Source organism: Hemitrygon akajei, chromosome 8 (assembly GCF_048418815.1).
Source record: "Hemitrygon akajei chromosome 8, sHemAka1.3, whole genome shotgun sequence".
NCBI classification, from domain to species: domain Eukaryota; kingdom Metazoa; phylum Chordata; class Chondrichthyes; order Myliobatiformes; family Dasyatidae; genus Hemitrygon; species Hemitrygon akajei.
This window is the reverse complement of record NC_133131.1, coordinates 176,653,142-176,670,018: the sequence shown is the minus strand read 5'-3', so window position 1 is coordinate 176,670,018 and position 16,877 is coordinate 176,653,142. Positions and strand designations below refer to the sequence as shown.

General features: G+C 45.1%; 1 protein-coding gene across 4 annotated transcripts in view; it reads left to right on the top strand.

The window, feature by feature from the left end:
• The window catches only part of ppp1r16a (protein phosphatase 1, regulatory subunit 16A), a 123,029-nt gene that overhangs the window by 26,791 nt on the left and 79,361 nt on the right, over window positions 1-16,877 (top strand). The window contains exon 1 of one of the 4 annotated variants that reach the window (XM_073055186.1): window positions 4,753-4,866. The exons of the other annotated variants lie outside the window; for them this stretch is intronic. The gene's annotated coding sequence lies outside the window, so the exon portion shown is untranslated. Of the gene's footprint in view, window positions 1-4,752; window positions 4,867-16,877 lie in introns of those variants that run through there. 4 annotated transcript variants of the gene reach the window in all.

Sequence of the window (16,877 nt, the reverse complement as noted above, 5' to 3'; positions counted from 1 at the left end):
CGTGTACATTATGGATTAAACAATTTTATTTACTGGAGACATGGGGGACTGCAGACACTGTATCTGGTAGAACGAGACACTGGAGGAACTCACGTTGAGCAGCATCCATGAAGGTAAATGGGCAGCCGGCAATTTGGGTTGAAATGGTGCAGTTACGGTTCTAGAGCAATGCAGCGTAGATATTAGTACTTTGGCCGATGCTAACTACGGTAGCCACCCGACTAGTCACAATCGCCTGCATTCAGCCCATATCCATCTAAGCCCCATCCTTCCAATCATAAACCAGAGAAAAATCTGCAGATGCTGGAAATCCAAGTGAAACACCCCGGTTTCCTTGGCTGCGTGAGTCTGGGGAAGACAACCTCTGTCCCTGTCAAACTTGTGAGATTGAGGTGTGCTTGATCCCATCCCAAACCCGGTTTGTGTGGTTGCTGTGTCATTTGCTATCCTGTTACAAATTTATGCCACGAAATAACAGATAGTACGCTGTATGCAATTAAAGGAATTATACTTATGAATCTTAACTGAATGGTGAGTAAAGAATAGCAAAAAGAAAAGGGCCCATTCTAATTAAACTGTCAAATGTGCACAAGTTGGAGCTCATCTTGAACTTCTCTGTCACTCACACGCTGGGCCCTCAGTCAACGTGGATGCTCACACCACCTTCTAAACATCGCTCACAATCCATCTCAAACAAATGAGTCTCCCACCGGATCGTACGCTACGACCGGTTTTCCCCAGCGTCTTCTCTCGAACAAAAGCCCCAAGCCCAACCCTAGTGTCCCTCACCAAAAGAAACCTCCCACTAATTGGATGGCACACATTCCACTTCATCCCTTATCTTTAACAATAACCCAAACAGGCTGAAAGCAGAACAGACAGCTCTTATAGAGCTGCTAAATGAAATACCTACAGCAGGACAGTAAAGATGCAAACCAGGGCATTGCACAAACATCACACACAAAATACTGGAGAAACTCAGCAGGCCAGGCAGCATCTATGGAAAAGAGTATTGTCAACATTTCGGGCTGAAACCAAAGGGTCCTGCTAAAGAAATAACAGATTGTACACCACATAAAATTGTAAAGAAAGTATATTTGCCTATTTCAGCTTTTTCAAATCAGTCTAAGTGTGCACATGATCTTTGGAACTGTTATACTGCTGAACCCACAGTCCAAACTTCCCTCAAAGTCCATCTCAAACAACCTGGCTCTCTCTCAGGAGTATTGGCCCTCCTCCTCTGCACAAAGCATTTCTTTCAGTGGGACTCTCCTTCCCAGGGAATTCCCTGCTCCACAGTTCCCGCCTCAAAGACCCCAAACCAGACTACTGTCTGTCACAAATCTCTCCCCATGTGAAAATGAATCTTAGGGTAGTGTATGGTGACGTATATGTACTTTGTTAATAAATTTACTTTGCACTTTGAACTTTATGACACACTGGCCTACATAACTCAAATGTATTGAGTACAGGAGTCGGAATGTTATGTTGAAGTTGTATAACACATTAGTGAGAGCTAATTTGGGAGTATGGTGTGCAGTTCTGGTCAACAACCCACAGGAAAGATAACATAAGATTGAAAAAATACAGAGAAAGTTTACAAGGGTGTTGCCAGGGCTCAAGGACCTGAGTAAAAGGGAAATGTTGAATAGGTAGAAAGAACTTTATTCCCTGGGGTGTGTAGGAGATTGAAGGGGGATTTGATAGAGATATACAAAATTTTGAGGAGCATAGATAGAGTAAATACAATCAGGCTTTTTCCACTAAGGTTGGGTGAGACTAAAATTAGAGGGAGCACACACAAAATGCTGGTAGAACACAGCAGGCCAGGCAGCATCTATAGGGAGAAGCACTGTCGACATTTTGGGCCGAGACCCTTCTCCAGGCCTGCTGCATTCCACCAGCATTTTGTGTGTGGTGCTTGAATTTCCAGCAGCTGCAGATTTCCTCGTGTTTGCTCAAACTGGAGGTTATGGGTTCAGGGTAAAAGGTGAAATGTTTAAGGGGAGCATGAGGGGAAATTTCTTCACTTAAAGAATAGTGAAAGTGTGGAACGAGCTGCCAGCACAAGTGAAAAAGGATTTGCTTTCAACGTTATGAGAAGTTTAGATAGGTATATGGAGGGATATGGTCCAGGTATGAATGGATGGGACTAGGCAAATTAACAGTTTGGCAGATAGACCGAATGGCCTTTTTCTGTACAGTAATACTCTATGACTCTTTGTGGACCAATGTTCCTAGTCTGTTGTAGCTCAAAACCCCCTCTAATGCTGTTGAATGGAATTGTAGGGACTGATTAGCTGCAAGTCCTGGTTAGAGGTTAATTGCATCCTGTAAACTGTCCCTGACATAGGTGGCTGGAAGGAGAACTGGGGTGGGTTGGCGGGCAGGGGAGTGGGATTGATTCACTGGTCGAAATGGCCTCCATCGGCATCCCAACGCCCAGTAACTTGTCCCTGAGGATACAGTCAATAAACGGAACTGCAAGAGAAATGCTTGCCACTGGACAACCTTTATTGCCAGCTAGTCAGAACATGGTCGTAGAGATGCAGAGCGGGCGGCCCAAACTAACCTAACACTTTAGATTTGAGAAGATACTCTTCTTTGGGGGCTTCTGCTTACAGTACAGCACATAGATCTCGGGTGACCGTGGAGCGGCTCTCTTCCTGACTCTCCGCTTCGTGACTCTCCTCTTCTGTCTGTTGGGCCGGTAGCAGGTCACCTGATCGACCTTGAAGTTAGGGCGCCGGAACCTCTTGACGCATAGCTGTGCCGGTTTGGTCTTGTGCTTGCGCCGTCTTTGTGGTGTTTTCCTCTTCCTGTTACAGGGGCTGCGTCCTCGTCGTCTCATCGCTCAGCTTGCTCTCCTTCTGCCGAGTAGCCTCACATTGCTCCAGTGCTTGCCAGTGATGCAGTGCATTGTGAGGTCCTGCTTACCACGTGGCCTACATCAGGCATGATTGTTATATCACCCTGCGGCCCGTCTACAAGAGTGGGTCATATCAGTTTACTGCTGCTGCTCTCAGTTGCTCCCTTCTTTAGGGGCTTGAGTCACGAGGAAGTGACTGGCTGCTGCTTTAGAACGTAGAACAGTACGGCATAGAAACAGACCCTTCTGTGCTTCCCGTAATCTTATAAACCTCAATCAGATCTCCCCACAGCTCCTACCACTGTGGATAAAGCAACCCCAGTTTGTCTAATTATAGCTCACACCCTCTAATCCAGGCAACATCCTGGTGAACCTCTTCTGCATCCTCTCCAAAGCCTCGATTTTCTAGTGGTGATTGCTGTTATCTCCTTACAATACCTCCTTGTGTTTTCAGGCTGGACTTACTGCCTGCTGATGGTTGTCAGTTGTATAACATAGAGCAGCACCATCAAAAGTTAAAAGTCAAGGTAAATTTATTAACAAAGTAAGTGTCACCAAATACTACCTTGAGATTACAGTACAGGCCCTTCAACCCCCAATGTTCTAATGACCATTTCACCTTCTCTAAGATCAGTCTAGCCCTTTCCTTCCACATAGCTCTCCATTTTTCTATCAATCATGTGCCTATCTAAGTGCCTCTTAAATGTCCTTAAAGTATCTGTTTCTAACACCACCCCTGGGCAGGGCATTCCACACACTTACCCACCTACCATTCTCTGTGTTAAAAAGAACTATCTCTGACCTATATTTCCATCCAGTCACAAAATTATGCCCTTTGGTATTAGCCATTTCCACCCTGGGAAAAAGTCTCTGGCTATCCACTCAGTCTGTGCCTCTTATCATCTTGTACAGCTCTATCAAATCACCTCTCATCCTTCGCTCCAAAGAGAAAAGTCCTAGCTCGCTCAACCTATCCTCAAATGACATGCTCGCTAATCCAGGAAACATCTTGGTAAATCTCCTCTGCACCCTCTCTGAAGCTTCCACATACTTCCTGTAATGAGGTGACCAGAACACAATATTCCAAATGTGGTCCAACCAGTTTTATAAAGCTGCAAAATTACCTCATGGCTTTTGAACTCAATCCCTCAACTAACGTAGGCCAATGCACCATGTACCTTCTTAACCACCCTATCAACTTGCAAAGCAATTTTGACAGATATATGTTTGGTTTATTTATCAGAATCTGAAGTAAGATCACTGAAATGTGTTGATTTGCAACAGCAGAACATTGCAATAGATAATAACTATTAATTACAACAGGTAATTAGTAAAAAAAAAGTAGTAAAAAATAGTAAAAAAAGAAAATTGAATTAAAGTAGTGCAAAAAGAGAAGGAAAAAATAGCGAGGTGGTGTTCATGGGTTCGGTGTCCATTCAGATGGCAGAGGGGAAGAAGCTGTTTCTGAAACACTGAGTATGTGTCAGCTCTTGTACCTCCTCCTTGATGGTAGCAATGAGAAGAGGGCATGTCCTGGGTAATGGGGATCCTTAACGATGGATGCCGCCTTTTTGAGGCGTTGTCTTTTGAGGGGTTATTCCCATGTAGTGTCAGTTATTGATTAATTAGTACCAATGATCTTTGTCACAATGAGAAGAAATTATCTCCCTAATCTAACCAGATAATTGTACTTCAACAATTCCATCATGTTTTAGATGAGTCCGAAGATCAGTTGCACACGCACACAACCTGACAAATTTTCAACAGACAGAATTGAAATTAAGCCATAATAATCTACTTTGGTTAATGAACAGGCTTCTTTATAGATCATCTAGTCTCTTTGTAAACTCAGTACAGAAGGAAGCTGTAACTCAGCTTAAACACAGTAAAGTACCACAAGTCGGGTTCACTGGTTTACTGGTGAAACCGATGGTGGGGTAGCTGCGAGCCACGGTTGTAACAAGGACTCGACTTCATTGCTTGTTACAGTAGTTCAGGTGAGGAGACGTCAGAGGGGGTGTGGGAGTGCTGGAGTCTGTGCTGGGTTGTGACTGGCCACTTTCACCAGTGCTGCCTTCCCGTGTTCACCTGATATAAGACAAACTGGACTGTGTGCATTATTGCATTTGTTTGTGTTCTTGCTGACAACAGCCATGCAGCATTAGTTTTTCAGCACATGGATAGCATAGCCCAAGTCCCTGAGTGGCTTTTTGTGTGACTGTATGTTTACTGCTATGTTACATGTGCTGTATGTGCCTTGCTCTGTGTGACTGTTGGTTCTGTGTTTTGCACCTTGGCCCCAGAGGAACACTGCTTCCTTTGGCTGTATTCATGTATGGTGGAATGACAATCAAACTTGAAATCAAATGACAAGAAAGCCCATCTCTCACACCACTGCCAGTCATTGGAATTGGAGATTCAATTCCCACCGCTGTCCGTAAGGAGCTTGTACGTTCTCCCTGTGACTCTGAGTATAGTGTAGCATCTAGCAGCCACTCAAACCTACGTGAGTAACACTAGTTAGAAACTCACAAACAAGAGAAAATCTGCCGATGCTGGAAATCCAAGCAACACACACAAAATACTGGAGGAGCTCAGCAGGTCAGGCAACATCTATGAAAAAAAGTACAGTCTATGTATCGGGCTGAAACCCTTCGGCAGGACAGGAGAAAAAAAGCTGAGGAGTAGATTTGAAAGGTATGGTGGGGGTGAGAGAAACACCAGGCGATAGGTGAAACTTAGAGGGGGAGAGATGAAGCAAAGAGCTGGGAAGTTGATTGGTGAAAGAGACAGAAGGCCATGGAAGAAAGAAGAAGGGGTGTGGGAGGAGCAGCAGAGGGAGGCGATGGGCGGGCAAGGTGATAACATGAGAGAGGGAAAGGGGATGGGAAATGGTGAAGGGGTGGGGGGTGGTGGAGGCATTACTGAAAGTTTGAGAAATCGATGTTCATGCCATTAGGTTGGAGGCTACCCAAACGGAATATAAGGTGTTGCTCCTCTACCCTAAATGTGGCCTTATCCTGACAGTGGAGCAAACATAGAAAACCTACAGCACAATACAGGCCTTCGGCCCACAAACTGTGCCAAACATGTCCCTACCTTAGAACTACCAAGGCTTTACCCAGAGACCTCTATTTTGCTAAGCTCCATGTAGCTATCCAGGAGTCTCTTAAAAGGCCCTATCATTTCTGCCTCCACTAGCGCCACTGGCAGCCCATTCCACACACTCACCACTCTCTGCATAAAAAACTTATCCCTGACATCTCCTCTGTACCTACTTCCAAGCACCTTAAAACTATGCCCTCTCGTGTTAGCCATTTCAGCCCTGGGAAAAGCCTCTGACTATCCACACAATCAATGCCTCTTATCATCTTGTACACCTCAATCAGATCACCTCTCATCCTCCGTTGCTCTAAGGAGAAAAGGCCGAGTTCACTCAATCTGTTTTCATGAGGCATGCTCCCCAATCCAGGCAACATTCTTGTAAATCTCCTCTGCACCCTTTCTATGTTTTCCATGTTCTTCCTGTAGTGACCAGACTGAGCAAGTGGACATATGGGAATGGGAATGGAAAGTGGAATTAAAATGGGCTTTGCCGTTTTGGCAGAGCTCGGCAGGTCAAGCAGCATCTGTGGAGGGAGACGGACACAGCGGATGGGACTTCACCTCTGTGGAGGTAGTAGTTGTATGATCACTCGAGTTGAGTGTGATGTTCTCCTCAGGAGTTATTCACTTAATGGAGACCATGTGTGTGAGCTTAATGTGGGGAGGATGACGCAAGGACATCCACCACACCGTCTTGGTCAGATCAGGGTCAGGTTCCAGTGACGTGGACAACAGAGGACCCTTCACTACTCAGATTTCCTCCACCTTCACTGTCGTTGTGATGTGTTTTTATCTTCTGCCAGCTTTACCTTTAAGGTCTTAGTCGGGTTGCTCTTTGTCTGAAACCTCCCCCTTGACCTTACCACCACCTGTGACCCCACCAAGAGCTAAGCTCCAGACGGCATCACTCTTGGGATCTCAGCAGCTCACAAGCCTTTCCACCACGACAAGGTGACGGTCTTTGGAGATGTTCTCTGTCCATTGCAGTGAGCAGACTGAATCCGGCAATGCTCAGTGTAACACAGTGAGGCTCTCACTGCCCAGCAGGCCCACGCCTGTTTACCTTGCAGTGACAGTGAAGGTTTGCACTGTAGTTGTATCATTTACCCCTCAACCACATATGCAGCAATGGGCACAGTGGTATGAATGGTCTGCCAACCGCGAGCAGGTACCAAAGTACAAACTTCAAAGTAAGTTTATTATTACAGTATGTATAGAGCCACAAGGTGAGATTCATTTTCTTGTGGGAATTCACAGTGAATACCAGAATCAGTGAAAGACCACACACAACAAGATGGGCAAACAACAAGGTCCAAGAAACTGCAACCTGTTAAAATTCAAAAAAGAAAAAAAAAGCAATAAATATTGAGAACATGAGATGAAGAGACTTGAAAGTGAGTCCATAGGTTGTGGGTACAATTCAGTGTTGGGGTGAGTGAAGTTATCTCCTCTGGTTCAGGAGCCTGATGACTGAGGGGTGATAACTGTTCCTGAACCTGGTGGTGGTGTGGGTCCTGAGGCTCCTGTACCTTCTTACAGATGGCAGCAGTGAGAAGCAAACATGGCCTGTATGGTGGGGGTTCTTGATGATGGATGCAAGTGCTCCTTGTAAACATGCTCAGTGTTGCATTTACCCAGGTTTGGCCCTCATGCCTCACCTTTCCTATCCATCTTCCATATCTTTTAAACCTTGTGATTATCATCTCTATAACTTCCTCTGGCAGTTTGTTCCATACACCCAACCCCCTCTGTGTGGAAAATTGCCATTCCTCTCACCTTAAATATGAGTGCAGCATGGCAGGGTAGTGGTTAGCACAACATTACAGTGCCAGTGATTGGGGTTCAATTACTGCCTCTGTCTGGAAGGAGTTTGTACATTCTCTCCGTGCCACATGGTGCTCAGGTTTCCTCCCACATTCCAAAGACGTACAAGTTAGGGTTAGTAAATTGTGAACATGCTATGTTGGTGCCGGAAGCATGGCAACACTTTCGGACTCTCCAGCACAGTGTGTACTGTGCTTCATCCGATCACTTAGAACCATAGAACATTACAGCACAGAAACAGGCCTTTTGGCCCTTCTTGGCTGTGCCAAACCATTTTTCTGCCTAGTCCCACTGACCTGCACCTGGGCCATATCCCTCCAAACCCCTCTCATCCATATACCTGTCCAAGTTTTTCTTAAGTGTCAAAAGTGAGTCCACATTCACCACTTCATCTGGCAGCTCATTCCACACTCCAACCACTCTCTGCATGAAGAAGCCCCCCCTAATGTTCCCTTTAAACTTTTACCCCTTCACCCTTAACCCATGACCTCTGTTTTTTTCTCCCCTAGCCTCAGTGGAAAAAGCCTGCTTGCATTCACTCTATATATACCCATCATAATTTTATATACCTCTATCAAATCACCCCTCATAGGGAATAAAGTCCTAACCTATTCAACTTTTCTCTGTAACTCAGTTTTTCAAGTCCCGGCAACATCCTTGTAAACCTTCTCTGCACTCTTTCAACCTTATTAATATCCTTCCTGTAATTAGGTGACCAAAACTGTACACAGTACTCCAAATTGGGTCTCACCAATGTCTTATACAACCTCGCCATTACATTCCAACTCTTATACTCAATACTTTGATTTATAAAGGCCAATGTACCAAAAGCTCTCTTTATGACCCTATCCACCTGTGACGCTACTTTTAGGGAATTATGTATCTGTACTCCCAGATCCCTCTGCTCTTCTGCTCTCCTCAGTGTCCTACCATTTACCTTGTATGTTCTACCTCGGTTTGACCTTCTGAAGTGCAATACCTCACACTTGTCCACATTAAACTCCTATCTGCCATTTTTCAGCCCATTCCTCCAACTGGTCCAAATCCCTCTGCAAGCTTTGAAAACCTTCCTCACTGTCCACTACACCTCCAATCTTTGCATCATCAGCAAATTTGCTGATCCAATTTGCCACATTATCATCCAGATCATTGATATAGATGACAAACAACAATGGACCCAGCACTGATCCCTGTGGCACACCACTAGTCATAGGTCTCCACTCAGAGTAGCAATCCTTCACTACCACTCTCTGGCTTCTTCCATTGAGCCAATGTTTAATCCAATTTACTACCTCTCCACGTATACCTAGCGACTGAATCTTCTTAACTAACTTTCCATGCGGGACCTTGTCAAAGGCCTTACTGAAGTCCATGTACACAACATCCACTGCCTTCCCTTCATCCGTTTTCCTGGTAACTTCCTCGAAAAACTCTTATTTCCTCTGGCAGGGTAAACATTACCTACCACGCTCAAAGCCATGCTGACTTTTTCTAATAAGTCCCTGTCTATCCAAATACTTGTAGATCCTATCTCTTAGTATTCCTTCCAATAATTTACCTACTACTGATGTCAAACAAACCGACCTATAATTTCCCGACTTACTTTTTGAGCCTTTTTTAAACAACGGAACTACATGAGCTTTCCTCCAATCCTCCGGCACCTGACCCGTGGATATCAACATTTTAAATATTTCTGCCAGGGCCCCCGCAATTTCAACACTAGTCTCCTTCAAGGTCCAAGGGAACACGCTGTCAGGTCCTGGGGATTTATCTACTCTGATTTGCCTCAAGACAGCAAGCACGTCCTCCTCTTTAATCTGTATAAGTTCCATGACCTCCCTACTTGTTTGCCTTGTTTCCATAGATTCCATTCCAGTTTCCTTAGTAAATACAGATGCAAAAAACCCATTTAATATCTCTCCCATTTCTTTTGGTTCCATACATAGCCGACCACTCTGATCTTCAAGAGGACCAATTTTATCCCTTACTATCCTTTTGCTCTTAACATACCTGTAGAAGCTCTTAGGATTATCCTTCACCCTGACTGCCAAAGCAACCTCATGTCTTCTTTTAGCCTTCCTGATTTCTTTCTTAAGTATTTTCTTACTCTTTTTATACTCCTCAAGCATCTTATTTCCTCTCTGTTGCCTATACATGTTATACATCTCTCTCTCCTTCTTTATCAGAGTTCCAATATCCCTTGAGAACCAAGGTTCCTTATTCTTATTCACTTTGCCTTTAACTCTGACAGAAACATACAAACTCTGCACTATCAAAATTTCTCCTTTGAAAGCCTCCCACTTACCAATCACATCCTTGCCAGAGAACAACCTGCCCTAATCTACGCTTTTTAGATCCTTTCTCATTTCTTCAAATTTGGCCTTTTTCCAGTTTATAACTTCAACCCGAGGACCAGATCTATCTTTATCCATGATTAAGTTGAAACTAATGGCGTTATGATCACTGGAACCAAAGTGCTCCCCTACACACACTTCCATCACCTGCCCTAACTCATTTCCTAATAGGAGATCTAATATTGCATCCTCCCTAGTTGATACATCTACATATTGATTTAGAAAACTTTCCTGAACACATTTTACAAACTCTAACCCACCTAGACCTTTAACAGTATGGGAGTCCCAATCAAAACTTGGCCTCAGTTTCCACTGAGCCTGCTCTGGGATGGGCCACAGAGACCGTTTCTCCTTTGGGTCCTGTTAGTACTTCCAAAGTATCTTCCGCCTTGTGTGTGGTCCCGTCACCAAGAGCTGGTTACACTTTCTGCCCTGCCTCCTTCTCCCCACTGTTCTGATGTGTGAGCCCGACGCTGTAGCATATTGTGCCCCCCTCTCCCTTGGCTCTGCCACACTGGATCCTGACTGCGTTGCATGAGGGGGCACTGACACAGCGGGTGGGCCTCCTATGAGGGGGTAACATGGTGCTGCAGTACTCTGATACCCTGTCTATAGTGTGAGGGGCATGTGTTATTAATCCCTGCTTTCACCCAGTGCATATTATTTATAACAGTGCCAGAAGCATTATGCTGTACTATATTTAGCTAGATATTGTACGTGCACTTTGTACATTTGCAGAATATTTTAAAATATTTCTGTTATCTGTTAATACTATCATGTTAATATTGTTTCACGTGCTGTTTGTGATATATGTACTGTGTTTTGCACCTTGGTCCCTGAGGAACGTTGTTTTGTTTAGCTGTGTACATGTGTATGGTTGAATGACAATTGAACTTGAACTTGAATCAGCCACTTGGGGTTAGCTTTGCTCACCCAGAGGCAGGCACATCGCCACTCAAGTGTAGCAATGGAATTGGTTTATTACTGTCACGTGTACAGAGGTACGGTGAAAAGCTTGTCTTGCAAACTGTTAATAAGATCAGATCATTACACAGTGCACTGCGGAAGTACAAGGGATAACTGAATGCAGAGTAAAGTGTACCAGCTACAGAGAAAGTGCAGGCAGACAGACATAAGGAGGTAGGTCGCGAGGTCAAGAGTCCATCTTAATATACTAGGCAATCATTTAATTGTCTTATGCCAGGGGGTAGAAGCTGTCCTTAAGCCTGGTGGGATGTGCTTTCAAGCCTTCGCCTCTTCTGCTCGATGGGGTGGGGAGAAGTGAGAATATCCAGAGTGGGTAGGGTGTATGATGATGATCATCATCGTACAACAAAGTTGATCATAGTCTTCCATGACCATGATTGGTCTTGGCAAATTCTTCAATGGATTCTTCTGGTTTAAGATGACACTACCGAAGACATGTGATAGTGTACTGGTAGTTCGAAAGCAAAGAAATTTGATTAAAAACATTACTATATGGAGCTTCCATTGGTCAGGTTTGACTATTGCATCCTAGCTATCTAGATATGCGAGTCAGGGCAGTATGATATGGAGAGCAAGCTATTGTCTATGTAGCAAGTTCCCCTGTCCACGCAAAAGAATGGCAGAGACTGGTACATTTCAGCACCAGCAGCATTGAAGGAGTTGCCAGTCAGTGTCTTCGATGCTGGAGAAGTTAGTGTCCGTGATGGAGCTGGCTGAGTTTACAAATTTCCACAGTCTTTTCTGATCCTGTGCAGCGGCACCTCCATACCAGCCAGTGATGTAACCCACATGCTCTCCACGGTACATCTGTGGAAATTTGAGAAGCTTTGATGACATATCAAGTCTCCTCAAGCTGTTAGTGAAATATAGCCACTGTCTTTGTAATTGCATCAAGATGTTAGGCCCAGGATAGATGCTCAGAGATGTCCGTCCACCTCCTCTTTAAACTGCATCATTCCTCGGGTTATACAACACTGCAACAGGTCCTTCAGCCCAGAACTGGCTGCTAGGGATGGTAGCAAATTAAACTAAACCCTTCTGCCTGTCTTCATTTTCTGCATACTCATCTGCCTGTCTAAAAACCTCTTAAACATCTCTATCATATCTGTATCCACTAAGGGAGTACATTCCTGACACGTACCACTCTTTGTGTGTAAAAATAAAACAAACCCACACATACCTTTTAAATTTGCCCCCTCTCACATTAAATGCACGTGCTCTAGTTTTCAGCGTTTCTTCCCTGGGGGGAGAAAAAGCAGCTGTCTTCTTTCGGCATTCTTGTAAACTCCAGATCTATCTTGTGTTTTTTGTTTTTTGACATGTCCACTCACTCAACCTATGTACATCCTGTTGCTGAATCACTGTTTATTTTTACTATTTAGAGATGCAGTGCAGAACAGGCCCTCCAGCCCAACAAGCTGCACCCTCGGCAACCCATCTATTTAATACTCGCCTAATCACAGCAAGGTTCCTTAAGGTTGTCATAGCCGGGGGTGGGGATAATGTGGATAAGCTTCCGCTACCTATTAATGTTGTCTGTCTCAAATAGCCTCTGACAACCAAGTGCAGCTCCTGGCCTTCACGTGTGGCTTAGCTACTAAGCCCAACAGAATCATTTCTACTGACAGAAGGGGCAAAGGTGGGTTACCGGCGCCTTTAAACAGTCACTTTGGGCAGATGGGGCGTATCAGCAGTGGTTGGCAGCTCATCCAGGAGAAGGAAAGCTCTGATCTCAAACCTCCACTTCCTTGCGGCTGTACCCACTCATGGGGAAGACTTCAGGAGTAAACTCTTGAGACACCGCTGGTGCCAAATTGTATCAGTGTCTGTAGTTCCTTTTGCTTCATCAGCTGTGTGGAAAAGGGGAGCCTGCTGAATGGATAACAGCCTGTTCTCCATGTCGTACTGGTTTGCATATCACATAGACAGCTAGGGTGCAACATCCGTGGTCAATCCAGCCAACGGTGGTCCTCAATCATAGGATCATTTACGATGACCAATTAACCAAGCCTACTAACTGGTACAATTTTGGACTTTGAGAGGAAACCAGAGCACCCGGAGGAAACTCAAGCTGTTCACAGGGAGAACGTACTCCTTGCAGACAGCTCCGGTCTAGAACTCTGAACTCAGAGCTCTCCGAGCTGTGATAGCGTCACTCTAACCACAGTGGTACCGAGGAACCTATTGCAATAAGCCTTTCCAGAATCTGCCAGTCCGGCCAAGGGGCTGGAGGCTGAAAACCCAATGTCTAAGAGTCTGGAGCCAAGGGCTGGGGGCAGCCTGTCTGTACATGTGTGTGCGTGTGGGTGTGTGTATGTCTGTGTGGCTGTGTGTGTGTGTCTGCGGGTGTATGTGTATGTGTGTGCACGTGCGTGTATATGTGTGGGGGTATGTGCCTGTATGGGTGTGTATCTGTGTGTGGGCGGGGTATGTTTCTGTAGGTCTGTATGTATGGGGTGTGTGTATATATACTGTATGTGTGTGTCTGTGAGTATGTGGGGGATGTGTCTGTGTTTGTGAGGGTGTTTTGCTGTTGTTTTGTTCTGTTATTGTCTTGTAGTTGATGCTTGTGTTCTGTTGAACATTCTGGACATGCTATATTGCCGCTGGAATGTGTGGCACCACTTGCGGGCTGCCCCCTGTACAGCCTGTGGTTGTGACATTTCATTGTGTGCTTCAATGTACACATGGTAAATCAATGAAACTGCATCTGAGAGCTGGCAAACTTAGATACCTTACTCTTCCTCCCTCGTTAGCCAGAGGGTGGTGAATCTGTGGAATTTTTTACCTCAGACAATTGTGGAGGCCAGATCATTGGATAATTTAAAGCAGTGGTTGATAGGCTGGATAGTATGGGAATCAAAGGTCACAGGGAGAAGGCAAGAGAATGGTGTTGGGAGGGATAATAAATCTGCAAATTCCACTCCTATGTCTTATGGTCTCAACGTCACAGTATCAGCTGTAAACAGTTGAGGGCTGAGCACTGATCTAGGGGCACTGGATAAGGCAGAACCTCCTTCCCATGGAAACTGTGAATGCTGTAGGGTGAGCAGGTTCACTTTTTGCTATTATTACGATGAAGCTGGAAAGCTGGGCACGTGTGTGCAGTGTAATCACTGGTCTGATTTGTAAACATCCACTCTCCCTTTTCCCGTCAGTCACTTTTATCCAGCACAATTTCTGATCTGCCTGCAGGGCAGGGAGCACAGGCTTTTGGCTTCAGACACAGGTTCTTGAGCTGAGCTGAACAGAGCAGAGATCAGGAGGAATTTCTTCCACTAGAGGGTGGTGAATCTGCAGAATTCATTTCTACAGACAACTGTAGAGGCCAAGTCATTGAATATACTTAGAGCTGAGGTTGACAGGTTCTTGATTAGTAAGGACATCAAATGTAACAGAGAGAAGGCAGGAGAATGGTGTTGGGAGGGATAATAAATCAGCCATGATGGAACAGCAGATCAAAATTGATGGGCCAAATGGCCTAATTCTACTCTTATGTCTTATGGTCTAACTCTGTGTATCAATGTGTGAGTGTAGGTGTTGGGAAGTTGTTGCGTTTGTCTGGGATGTTGGCAGGGTCACACTTGGAGTACTGGGTATCTGGGATGTTGGTGGGACCATATTTGGACTACTGAGTACAGGTTTGGTCAGCCTATTAAAGGAAAGATGTTATTAGACTAGAAAGAGTGTAGAAAAGGTTACCAAGGATGCCACCTGGACTTGGAGGCCTGAATTTAAAAGAAAGGTTGTGTAAACTAGGTCTTTGTTCCTTGGATTTTCAGAGGTTGAGGGGTGACCTGATAAAGGGATACTAGGCTGAGGGTTATAGAGAAGGTGAAAGCACATAGTCATTTTCTGAGGGAGAGGGCACTAAAAACAAGGTGGCAGTGGAATAACATCAGAAGCAAGAGATTTCAACGGGATATCTGGGACAGCTTCTTCACATAAAGGCTGAAGTATATTTGGAGTGAGCTGTGCGATTCACTATTCTGATAACAGCAGGTTAGAAGCTGTGTCTAGAGAGAGCAACTAGAAAATATTAGAAACTGAAACCTTGTGAATAACAAACTCACAAAGAATGTGGTTTCCCCTAATATTTGTGTGGTTTGTTAATGTTAGTACACTAACTCAGGCTGGTGATATCCCATGTTGTGTTGGACCACCTTGGTCAGTTTCTCAACTGTTTCACCGATGCCCACATGTAGGGTAGGGCCGAGGGCTACAACCTGAAACACATCTGATGTGCCTTGTGTAGTCGTGCCAACTGTTGGTGCCTCAGCGGCCGCACTCTTCACCTCTGTCTCTGCTGTGTCCTTCTGCACTGATGCATTCTTTCCCTGGCCATGGCACTGATGCCCTCCCCTTACCACCACTAAAGCCTGTGGGCGCAATGATGCAGCATATTGTGATGGGTTTCTTATGAACTGTTGCTATCTGCCTTATTGTGATCTATAATTACCTCAGTGGTAATGTACAGAGTCAGCCAGGTAACCCTACTGAGGTGTATAAAATCACGAGGGGTGTCACTGTAGCACAGTGATTAGCACGTCGCTTTACGGCACCACTGATCAGAGTTCAATTCCTACCACTGTCTGGAGGAAGTTTGTATATTCACCCAGTGACTGTGAGAGTCAAACATATGATAACTCTTTCATTCCTGGAATCATCCTTGTGAACCTCCTCTGAACCCTCTAACACATTCCTTAGATAAGGAGCCCAAAACCGTTTGCAGTGCTCAAGGTGAGGCCTCGCCAGCGCCTCATAAAGCCTCAACAACACATCCCTGCTCTTGTATTCTAGACCTCTTGAAATTGATGCTAACATTACATTTGCCATCCTCACCACTGACTGATCCTGCAAGTTAACCTTCAGGGTGTTCTGCACAAGGACTCCCAAGTCCTTTGCATCTCAGATTTTTGGATTTTCTCCGTTTAGAAAACAGTCTGTACATATATTTCCTCTACCAAAGTGCATGACCAAGCAGCACCCACATGATGCTGGAGGAACACAGCAGGCCAAACAACAACTATGCAAAAGACTGCAGTCGATGCTTCGGGCAGAGACCCTTCATCAGGACTGGAGAAAAAAAAAAGATGAGGAGTTAGAGTAAGAAGGTCAGAGGAGGTGAAGGGTGAAGTAAAGATCTGAGAAGTTGGAGAAAGATGCAGGGCTGGAGAAGAGGGAATCTGATGGGAGAGGAGAGAAGGCCATGGAGGATGATGGGCAGTTAAGGAGATTAGGTGAGAGAGGGAAAAGGGAATGATGAAGGAGAGGGGTGCTTCAGGAAGTTATAGAAATCTATATTCATGCCATCAGTTTGGAGGCTACCCAGACAGAGTATAACATGTTGCTCCTCCACCCTGAGTGTGGCCTCATAGTGACAGTCAAGGAGGCTGGTGGGATGGTAGGTGGATCAAGAGGAACCCTATCCCTGGTAGAATGGTGGGAGGATGGGTTGAGGGCAGATGTGTATGAAATGGAAGAGATGTGGTTGAGGGCAATGTTGATGGCGGTGGAAAGGAAGCCCTTTTCTTTGAAAGAGGAGAACATCTCCTTTGTTCTGGAATGAAGAACCTCATCCTGATTGCAGATGTGGCAGAGATGGAGAAATTGAGAGAAGGTAATGCCATTTTTACAAGTAACAGGGTGGGAAGAGGTACAGTGCAGTTAGCTGTGAGAGTCAGTGGGGTTATAATAGAGATCAGTGGATGTGTCTCCAGAGATAGAAACAGAGAGAT